We start from the raw sequence: 12,204 nt of genomic DNA on the forward strand, positions 1-12,204 counted from the left end.
AGATATCACCCCTGCCAATGAAGAGGGATATTTGCAATCTTGTGGGAAAAATAAACAATTACAGTACAGTATGAAATGGAGGTATGACATTTATTTCCCAGATAGAAGTAAAACATGTTAATTCAATATTCCTGAAAGAAGTCATTTTGGGGATTAGAATTTTGGGGTTAGAGAGGTACAGAATACTCAGCTTTGCTTTTGTTATTTGAAAAAAAAAACACAAGAGGGGCTTCACTGTGAACCACTGCCTTTAACCTTTGGAATGAGAATTACATACTGTCTACTCATCAGTTACCCTAAAAATAATTGTACATGGTAAATTGCTTATAATGTAGAAACAGGGGGTGGATGTTTAATATCCAACTCCATCCTCAGGAATTTGTGAAAAACTTAGGCCAAACAAATTTAAGTAAACTGACCCTGGTTTAATCTGGTTGGTATTTCTCCTGTTGCATCAGGTTCAGTAATTCTGTCATGTCTCCAGTGCTTCCTAGGCTGAGATAGAAATGCCAGGACCTCATTTTCAGGCTCAGCTGATTCACTTGCTGAAGTTTCATTTTGAGTTTAACGTTTATAGGGATAACTGACTTCTAATGTGCTGTGAAAAGTGCATACTACTTACTACTCAGGTTGCCATATATTTCAGTTTGCTTGGGACAATTCCAGTCAATGCCTTTATTCCGGTGTGATTATTCAGTGTCTACTGCCAGCATTGTGAGTGCCTGGGACAACTACCTAGTGACCTACTCATCCTTTGGGGAAGAGATGGGAGTGTTTGCCTTCAAGATAAGGCATGAACTAGAAACAGAGAAGAAATGTAGGTACCATGATACCTCCTGCAGAAAATTAGTATCTTCCTAGGGAGCAGTAGCTTAGGATACCAAGGTTTTACCATTTCATAGCCCCATCAGATGAGCTTTATGAACACACATACACACACATGCACACACATGTACACATACACATTCTTTGAGAGCACAGAAGAAGGCATGACTAGAGGTGTGGGAGGGCTTTGAGAAGACTCAGCAGTGGTGGTTTGAGCTTGGTTTCATAGAATGAGCAGAGAAGAGGGTAGAAAGAAAACCTGTTATCTCACCGTACAAATGTATGCAAGGCAACCATTTGGGGTTTTTTTGTTTCTGTTTTTTTTAGATTTTATTTATTTATTCATGAGAGACACACAGAGAGAGAGAGAGAGGCAGAGACACAGGCAGAGGGAGAAGCAGGCTCCATGCAGGGAGCCCGACATGGGACTCAATCCCTGGTCTCCAGGATCACACCCCAGGCTGAAGGCGGTGCTAAACCGCTGGGCCACCGGGGCTGCCAAGGCAACAATTTGGTTGTGTTTTTTTTAGCACAAGTGTGAATGTATATGTTACTGCTTATGAATCATAAATGTGCAAATGTACAATTTTTTATATAGAAATGTACTAGCAGACATATGCTCAATGGTAAATTTAGTAGTCTGGATACACAAAAGGATCTTTTGCAAGGGGAGCTACCCTAGTAAGTCCCTCACCAGCAGGAACAACCTCGCTTTGTCCAACTTTGGGTAGAAAATTGGAGTAATCATTTTGCACGTGCTCTATTGCTCCGCAATCTTAAAGGCTTTTTTTAAAATTATTTTACTCTTAGAAAGATCCAATTCTTAATTCCATTGCTTGATTCCATTGCTGTAATCTATACTGAATTCATTTTGAAGAGAAATTATGAAATGTTTAAAAGCTCACATTTTTATATTAATAGCATTTTTATTTCAAATTGTTGTTTTAATAATAATTTATAAATGTTTGGGCTGCCTGGTTGGTTCAGTCAGTTAAGTATCTACCTTCAGCTCAGGTCATGATCCTGGGGTCCTGGGATAGAGCTCTGCATTGGCTCCTTTCTCAGTGAGGAGCCTGCTTCTCCCTCTCCCTCTGCTCCTCCTGCACTCATGTTCTCTCTCTCTCAAATACATAAAATCTTTAAAACAAATAATTTATAAATGTTCTTCATTTTACTAATACAGATACTCAGAAAATGATTTAATTTATCCAAGTTTTGGTAATGATTCATCATAAATCCAAAGGGGAGATTGAAGATAATTCACTGGTTTACTATTTACATATATGTATGTGTGTGTGTGTGTGCGTGTATGGGAGGAGTTCCCATGGGAGCAGGAGAGGGTGGGGACAAAGGCAGAGGGAGAGACAGAGAATCTTAAGCAGGCTCCATGCCCAGTGTGAGCCCCATGTAGGGATCACTCTCACCACCCTGAGCCAAGATCACCAGTTGGCTGCTTACCCAACTAAGCCACCGAGGTGTCCCTCATCTCTTTTTATTTCAAAGGTATGTGGTGTCCTTGTGTTCTGAGCAAAAATAACTGCTAATCAGTAAAAGAGGCATAAGGTATTTGACACATTCCGGATTATAAAACATGTTTATAGCAGAATTAATATTGAGATTTAGAGGAACATTTAAAAACAGTCTCAACAAATATAATCTTAAAAAATTAGAGGAACAACATGATAAGGAAGACAGCTCTAGGTATGAATCCACATATGAATTGGAACCAAATCTAAGGGCTCATTTTATAAGTTTTTGTGCTGCATGGAAAGTCATTTAATGTTTCTGAGTCTCAACTTCATCATGGATAAAATAAGAAAAATAAGACTTGACCTACCCACTCTACAAAGTAGACAAACATTAAATATAAATTATATTTAGTATAGAATAAATATAAGAAAGAATTTTATCAAGTGGTAGATGAGGGGTTTGTCCTTAAGTCTATTTAGAGTCTATTGTACTCCTAGAACACAGTAAACACTTACCTAGCCCATAGTAAGTCCTCAATAAATAATTGTTGAATTCATTCAATAAATAAATGTATTTATTTCCAATCTTCAATTTTCACCTAGTTTTATTAATTTTTTTAAAGATTTTATTTATTTGAGAGGGAGAGCACGAGCAAGGGTGGAGGGGAGTGGCAGAGGGAAGGGGAGAAGCAGGCTCCTCGCTGCAGACATGGGACTCAATCCTAGGACCCCTAGGATTGACTTAAGCTGCAAGCAGACTTTTAACTAACTGAGCCACCCAGGCACCCCTCACCTAGTATTATTAAAAAACCACAATAAAGCCAGGGAGGGATTGGTGAGGGTCCACTGGTTTACTATGTGCTTTTCAATTCTGACTGGTTTCATCTTTGTCTTCCAAATGGTTATTTCAAAGGTACACAGTGTCCTTATGTATTGAATAAAAATAGCTTCATGATACAAGAAAAGGTGAAAAGTAGGAGAACAGACTTGTGTTCATGACACTTGTGAATATCCATGTCATATGCCACGTCGCAGTGTCCATCCACATTGAGAAATTTGCAAGTACCTGAAGATGCAGGTCTGTCTATAAGGATGGTAGCAGCATTCTTACTTTTTCTGCTTTTCAATGTTTTAGAGTTTTGTTTATTCATAAGTATGTAATTTTTCTGAAAATAGCCTTTTCCCAAATCGTCAAAAAGAAAATCATAAATATGCTAGAAGAGACCATCTATCAGGCTACGTCTTTTATGAACTTCTCATTTAATGGTTTGGGATATTGCTCATTTCACTGGAAAGCTGTCCCACAAATATTCCCCTAGAGATTTGGTAGACCTCCACAACCTTTTGAAAGCTGGGTCTTGGAAAGACAAATACCTCAGGGATGATTCCAACACTAAGTGTAGTTCTCACCACTGGCCACTTGATGGCAGTGCCAACCTAATAGGTCCGGGTACACACCAATGTGAGGTCCCTAACTTCTTATCCATTCACATTTTAGGACCTTTAAGAGGTGTTTGGTCAAGGTTTCATACTCTGGTTTATGACATTAGTTAGACGCATAATTAGGTGACACCTGAAAAGGTGAATAATGAAGATGTCTGCGATGTCCTATAATCATCTTTGTCCTATAATCATCTCTCTGCCACATCAGTCACACACTTTCTGGGCCATATCCCAGGAATAGTTCTCACCCTGAACTTCTCCACCTCTGAAATCTGAAACCCTACCCTCTGATCACTAATACCTCTTGTTCCCTTTTCACTGTTACTATGAGGGCTGTGCCCTATCCAGACCACAGTCTCTTGAGTTCTCTCTATTCCTTGATTCACTTCAGGCTCTTGGGTTCATCTAGCAGCCCTTTCCCCCATTAATCTTTGATCTTTTTTGGTACCCCTCAAGGTTACAGATCTCCCCATGCCAATCCGTCTCCTCTTCTATATTTTCTAGCACCCCTTAGCTAGTGGTGACCATAGGATTAAGTTCTCACCAATGAATGTGAGTGCAAGCGATGTCTGCAGTTTTACCTTGCTTTTAAATTTTTTTATTTATAAAAATGTAAATATGATAGTCACACAGAGAGAGGGGCAGAGACACAGGCAGAGGGAGAAGCAGGCTCCATGCACCGGGAGCCTGACGTGGGATTTGATACTGGGTCTCCAGGATCGCGCCCTGGGCCAAAGGCAAGTGCTAAACCGCTGCGCCACCCAGGGATCCCTTTACCTTGCTTTTAAAAAATAAAAAATAAATAAATAAAAAGAAAGTACCTGGCTCTAGACTTCCTCTTCTCTCTTCCCCATGAGGGAGAACATGGGTGAACCTGCTAACCAACTTTGACTACACATGTGTGTGGGGATAGAATGGTAGGAATTTAATTCCCTGAATAAATTCATGAATCCAAGCCTTCTGGTCAACTTGGACTTTTCATTTTGTGACTATCAAGTGAGAGAGACATAAACTAATTATTTAAGCCACTCTGCGTTGGTTTTTTTTGGTCATAGCTGCTCAACCTTTAACCAATCAATATAGAACCTACCTGCAAGAACCCCATGCTTAGATCAATCCAACTCTCTGCCTCCCCCATGTTTACAGGTTGAGGGCTTCCTGAGATAAGCAGTATACACTGATTATCTCCATTACATGGAAACACTAGCTTTCCTCATTACTGGGGCTCTCATACTGCCCACTGGTCTTTTTTGCATCCTCGGCTGGCTCTTCTATTCTCCCTGGTAACTTTTAAAACTGTCTTACAGAGAAAATAAAAAAAAGATCAAGAAGTAATTCCTGATCAATTCAACTTCCTGCTTCAATTAATAAAATTACTTGCTGCTGACCTGAATATTTTTACTATCACAATGGAATTTCTTCTTTTCCATTCCCTATGCCTCATCTTTCCACATACCCTGGGATACATGCCCTTCTATCTTCATAGGGGTATGGGCACTGGATTACATCAAGTTTTTTTTCTTTTTAAACTATTTTTTAAAATTTTTTTGGCTTTCCTGTACAAATACTCCCTCTCTATTTACTCCTTCTGATCAGAATTTAAATGTACTTATTTCCCACTTCTTATTTTTACTTATTTATTATTTATTATTTTTATTTTTTTTTAAGATTTTATTTATTTATTCATGAGAATACACAGAGAGGAGAGAGAGAGAGGCAGAGACGCAGGTAGAGGGAGAAGTAGGCCCCATGTAAGGAGCCTGACATGGGACTTGATCCTAGGTCTCCAGGATCACGCTCTGGGCTGACAGCGGCACTAAACTGCTGAGCCACCTGGGCTGCCCCCACTTCTTAATTTTAAACAACAACTCAAAACTGCTTTGATCCCATCTTTTTGCTTTCATAGTCATGGTTCTTAAAGGTATTATGTACTGCCTGTGTGTGTGTGTGTGTGTGTGTGTGTGTATACTTAAAAGCAAAAATCTGGGAACTGGATGCAGGCTTTATTTTGAACAATTGCAGCCTAATAAGTGCTTCCAAAGCTAACTTTTTGGGTACTTGCAAGTAGTTTGATTATATAGATTTACAGCTGATTTCATACACACACACACACACACACACACACACACACAACCCACACAACCCACACATTTTTTTTTGAGAATAAACAAATAGAGAAAAAGAGACAAAATCTTTCTTACAGAGGAATTCCAAATAATGTATGTAAATACCAGGTTCCTTCTTAGGAATTGGAACTTCATTCCTTTTTTTTTTTTTTTTTAAGTAATCCACATGCCCAACATGGGGCTTGAACTCACAACCTTGAGATCAAAAGTTGTTTGCTTTACTGACTGAGCCAGCCAGGTGCCTCCAATTCCATCCTTCTTGAGTGTAGACTGGACTTGGTGACTCAATCCAAAGAATAGACTATGGAGAGAAAAAATAGTAACTTTATAATAGAAAAATCTGGCAGACACTATCTTAAGCAAGTGATCAGTATTAACATCAATGGTGATAAATCATGTTGTTATCACACACCCTCTGATATATGTGATGACAAAGGCATTGTCTTTGATATTCTCCCTGGAAACCTATAGCCCCAGTGTAATCATAAGAAAAATATCAGGTGAACCAAAGTTAAGGAATATTTTATAAAATATCTTACCACTACTCCTCAAAATGGTCAAGGTCATCAAAACCAAAGATATACTGAGAAACTCGTAGACCAGCAGCAACTAAGGAGACATGACAACTAAATGTAATGGGATAATCTAGATGAGATCCTAGACAAAAAAAAAAAAAAAAAAAAAAAAAAAAAAAAAGAAAAGAAAAGAAAAAAAGGACATTGAGGAAAGCTAATAAAATCTGGATAAAGGATGGAGTTTACTTTATATTGTTACAGACTAAATGTTTATGTTTCCCCAAAATCTATATATTTGGTGTTAAGGTATCCAGCCTATGGTCATATATTACAGCAGCCCAAATGGACCAATGTCAATTTCTTAGTTGTGGCAAATATACTAGGGTTATGCAAGATGTTAACCATAGAAGAAGCTGAGTGAAAGGTATACAGAAACTGTCTACATTATACGACTTTTTAAAAAAAATTATTTATTTATCCACGAGACACACACACAGAGAGAGAGAGAGAGAGAGAGAGAGAGGCAGAGACACAAAGGGAGAAGCAGGCTCCATGCAGAGAGCCTGACGTGGGACTCGATACCAGATCTCCAGGATCACGCCGTGGCCTGAAGGTGGCGCTAAATCGCTGAGCCACCTGGGCTGCCTTATACGACTTTCATAATTTTCTATAAATCTAAAATTCTTCTAAGAAAGAAGTTCACTTAAAAAGTCCTATGAAAAAATAAAATAAAATAAAATAAAAATAAAAATAAAAATAAAAAATCCTATGGAGTTCCTGGGTGGTTCAGTCAGTTAAGCATCTGACTCTTGATTTTGGCTCAGGTTGTGATCTCAGGGTGGTGGGATTGAGCCCAGGGTTGGGCTGTGCACTGAGCATGGCACAGAAAACTCCTGCTTGGAGTTTTCTCTCTCTCTCTCTCTCTCTCTCTCTCTGCCCCTCCCCCCTACCACTCACACATGCTCTCTCTTTCAATAAATAAATAAATAAACAAATAATAAAAATATTAAAAAAAATCCTATAACATGGAAGACATTGAAGTTCAATTTTACAAAACCACAGAGGAGCTGAAGAAACTATAGAGAACTCAAATAGTATGTAGAGGTATATAAATTTTGAAATTTATAGTTGAGCTTTTGAATATCTTGACCTATGGAAAGACAATACTGATGCAGCTCCTACTTAAGATAAATTTATATCATTACCTGGAACTGATACTAAGATATTAGATACTAAGATATCTAGGATACTAAGAAAGCTTAGGTTTTGCAATGTTTATATATTTGGCAAAATATTCAAAAGAATAATAAGGAGTCTTTTTAGCAAGTTTTTTTCTTGCAAAAATTATCAATGAGATGTACTCTCAATAGAAGCAAAATCGGTAACTGACAGTATTTGCGGCAAATTATTTGCATATTTAAGTAGGAAACTTGGAGTTGGGAATATTCTCTATGACTAGCTGTGAGTTCACCAGATACCTCAGCACCTTATGGACAGCATTTTATCAGAGGAGAGTATAGACAGCTGTCAATTTCAGGCGTCAGCAATTTCAAATGTATTAGCAAGCAAAGTAAAATTCTGAAGATTACAATTGATGAATAATTTAAAAATATAAGATATTAAAAAATACATCCTTCAAGGAAATACTAGTGACATTAAAACAGATGTAGCTAAGCAAATGATAGAAACACATGAGTTTATATTTCAAATAACTATTCTGTTTATTTCATTTTTAAAGCATTCAGATAGTCAATATAACAAAGTCTTTTAAAAATTTATAGAATTTGTAGAATTCACTGCCAATAATTTCTGTGGTCACTCAACGTATAGATCTTTCTGAGCAGCCTGCAGGTAGACATTGGTTCCTTATTCATTGTTGCATCCAACATGGGGATATTTGGTACATGTCTGTTAAGGGAATAAATGAATGCATGAACATTTTTGCCCTGCGGAATATTCAGGAACATTTTTGCCTTGTGATGTTGTCACTAATGACATGTAAACAGTAGTAAAACTTGACATCAACATTTCTGTTTGCAGTATATGGACTTGTAACACCTGGGTAAGCCCTGTTCAGGTGCTCATGGTGGAGATTCAGACACAGGAGATGGAACACCTCCTCTTTTATACTTACTCCCTCCTGGGGTTTCTGTCATTTCATTTTTTTATTTTGAAGTTTAAAAATTCTATTTAAAAAGTTGAAAGACTAATATAATTAACATTCATGTTTCCTTCATTAATAATGAATTAAGAATGTTAATAATAATTCCCTATTGTGGAAAATGCACTTTCATTTTCCCAGTTGTCCCCCAAATGTCTTATTATATAGCCTGTTTTTTTTCAGTCTTGTATCTTTTTTTTCAGTCTTGTATCTAATGAAGCTTCATGCATTGCATTTGTCTGTTACTTTTACCTCTTTTAATCTAGAACAGTCCACTGACTTCTTTTGTTCCTTTTTTATATCCCTGACTTTTTTGAAGAGACTTATAGAATGTTCTATATTCTGGATTTGTCCACTGTTAAGATTTTTAAATGTTATAAAGCAAATTAAAAACATGTGGCCAAGGTCCCTTTTATTAGACAAGGATGTTTTAAAGAACTGGGCTTTTAGGCATAAATGCCAGTCATAATGTGAAGAGATTTCATCTACCATGCAGGACAAGAGGTCTCCTTCCCATGCAGTCAAGGGAAAAAAAACCCTCAATTATTTCAATGAAGCAGTAATCATTTAGAATTTGTTGATAATTTCTTCTTTTCAAAAACATCAAGTAAAATTCCCACTAAGTAATTTCTGAAGCACAATAGATTTGAAAAGAAATTTTTTACATGTAAAAGCACATTGCTTTTAGTTTACCTTTTCAGCAAACGTTACACTGTGAGCACATTTGGAATAAGATGACCTATCACCACATACTAATTGTGATTTATGTAAATAAATGGCCAAATATGGTGATAAAGAGGTATTTTTAATTTTTTTCAGTTTTCCTACATGATATCATTTTTTTTTTGGTCATTGTATTTTTTTGGAGGTGGGGAGCCAGGACATGAAGCAGGCATAGGCACTAATCCAAATCAATTCTGCTTTCATTTAAACAGACTAACTTGTTTTGACTCAGTGAATAGCATTTATTTGGTTTTACTGCAGTAGGTGCCAAGAAAAGATAAAGAGAATATAGCAGATATGGCTCTTGCTTTGGAAGATATTATTTTCTAGTAGTGTAAATAAGGGAAACACACTGATATATATTTTCCACTTGCCATTTTTTTTGCTATACACACACACACACACACACACACACACATTATCTTTGGGGGAGATTAAATTTTATTTTAAGTGCTTCATTATCTGTGGCCTTAAATCAGTCATCTTCCAGCATCTCGTAGAGAAGATGGTAGGCGCTCAGTAAGTGCCTTTTCCCCGAATGAACTCAAATTTGTTGTGTGCATATTGCTATTTTCAAATTGCTGTCACACATGGTCTGGGTGAATTTCATCTGCATTGAAATTTGGAGGAAGCTCTTGACAGATGACAGTGTGGGGCCCTGCAGGGTGAGAAGAGAAGCCGTGCCAGCCTGGTGGAGAATAACGTGACCTTAAAGCTACCCTTGAAAGACAGCGGGAGTGTGTGGCTCTCACAGCCTCCCCAGCACCTCCACACAGGGCGGTGGGTCCAGAGATGTACATGGGGAAAACAATAACTACATTAGCATTCAGAGCATCCACATCAAAGTGCTTCCTTCTCCAGTGTTGTCTGCAGATGGGAAAGCTGGGGATCTTTAGAGGATTTTTATGGTAATTATAACGCATCTTATATGCTCATCCTTCTCTACAACATTGCTCATGAAACAACTACCTAACTCATTATGCTGTTGTTAGAGGATGGAAAAAATTAAAATAACCCAATTTCTTTGTTTGCATTTAAGTCTCACCCAGTAGCATACATTTACATACATTTAGAAAATATGTGTCCCTTTTGGCACCAAACAGTATTGGATCAGTCCCTTTACCTTCTGAGATTTAGTTTCTTCATAAGCAGAGAAGGAATAAAAAGATCCACTGTTTATTTCTCAGATTTGCTGCAAGATCCAGTGAGAAAAGGAATGTGTATGGAAAAGCTACAACATGTATTATTACCACTATTACGCTTCCCCCCACTGATATGTATATGACCACATGTAGGCATGGACTATGGTCATCAAGAGTGTCCTCATTCAGGGGCGCCTGGGTAGTGGAGTCGGTTGAGGGTCTCTTGGTTTCTGCTCAGGTTGTGATCTCAGGGTCGTGCGATCAAGCCTGCATGGGCTCTGCACTCAGCATGGAGTTGGATTGAGATTCTCTCTTTCCCTCTCCCTCTGCCTACCCCTGCCCCATGCTCTCTCTCTCAAATAAATAAATACATAAATCTTTAAAAAAAAAAAAGTGTCCTTTTTCAAGCAGATACTGAGTCAGGATGAACAGAACAGAATGGTGGGGGTGATAGAAGATGAGAGTGTATTTGTTGGTGTGAGAAAATCTCCCAAGAAAGTCTTGGGACCTTTCTTTAAAGTCAGGAGAGAACTGTGCTTATGGCTTCCCAGAGGCACCTTCTTCCTCTCTCTCTATCTCTCGAAGCTCAGCTCAGCATATCCCCCCACCCCCCAAGTGGGTGGTGGGTATCCCTGCCTGGAAAGACATTATGGTATTGATGGAAAGCCTGGGGATCCAAAAAACAAAAATCAGGACTAAAATCCCAATGCTCCTCCTAATTTAGTGTGTGACCATGTAAATAATATTGAGTCTCTCAGAGTCTCATTTTTCTTCTTCATAGGATAATCTTAGCATTGTTATGACCATTATGTTAACACAGAAGATGTGAAGTGGCACATGGTAGCCTTTCAGAAATTGTAGTCTCCTTCACTCCAAATCTCCAGCCCACACAACCTGGATTTCTTCATGTTGGGAATGGGGATGATATTTACCTTCAAATTAATGAGCCAATATATGTAAGTCTTAGCACAGAGCCTGGTACATGGAACTGTAATGAATTCATTCAGGCCCCAGCCTAAGATGATAATACAGTGAGAAGGATCTAGAGAGGAAATAAGAAGGGCTTGTGCCTCAGCTAGAAGCCGTGATCATGAGGAAAATAATCTGACTTGAGGTGTAAGAGGGTCAAGTTGAGGCTGCATGATCAACTTCTGGGTATAAGACTTACATTTGATTTCTCTCTTGGTTTAAAATGTCAACAAATGCCAGTCATTAAGTATTTTCATATCTGACTTGCATGTTGATATTGCTGCCTAGAAGGGACTTGCATTGAAAAAGCAGAGAGGCCTATTCTCTGGCGTAAATTGGCTGGGAGCTGAGCCCGCCACTATAGCTGTCCTAATCTTTATTCTGCCTGGAGACAAATTAGGAGCAAGAAGTGGGAGACACCCACTGCATTCTGGCCTGTTTTTCATACTTAAACATTTAACACAAGACCCCTCTCCCCATTCCAATCTAGCTGTAAGTCCTCTTGACTCTACCTTCAGAATCTATCCACTTCTTTTCACTTGCATGGCCACCATCCCAGGCCAAGCCACTTTTCTCTCTTATTTGGACAATGCTGTCAAAAAGTAGTTCTCTATCTCTTTTCCTCCCCTCAGTAGATATGATGGTTGTCTTGACAACCTTCAGTCACTTCTCTCTGCTGTGGCAGCTGTATGGTTTTTGTGAGATTGGCCCCACCCCCACCTCCAGGGCAAGCTCTGATGACTTAATGCCTATCAAGAAAATCCAAGCTGTACTGTAACATAATTGGTTGGATCATCGGGCAGAAATCCAATCAGCCCCTGATATCCTATC

Source organism: Vulpes vulpes, chromosome 1 (assembly GCF_048418805.1).
Source record: "Vulpes vulpes isolate BD-2025 chromosome 1, VulVul3, whole genome shotgun sequence".
NCBI classification, from domain to species: Eukaryota; Metazoa; Chordata; class Mammalia; order Carnivora; family Canidae; genus Vulpes; species Vulpes vulpes.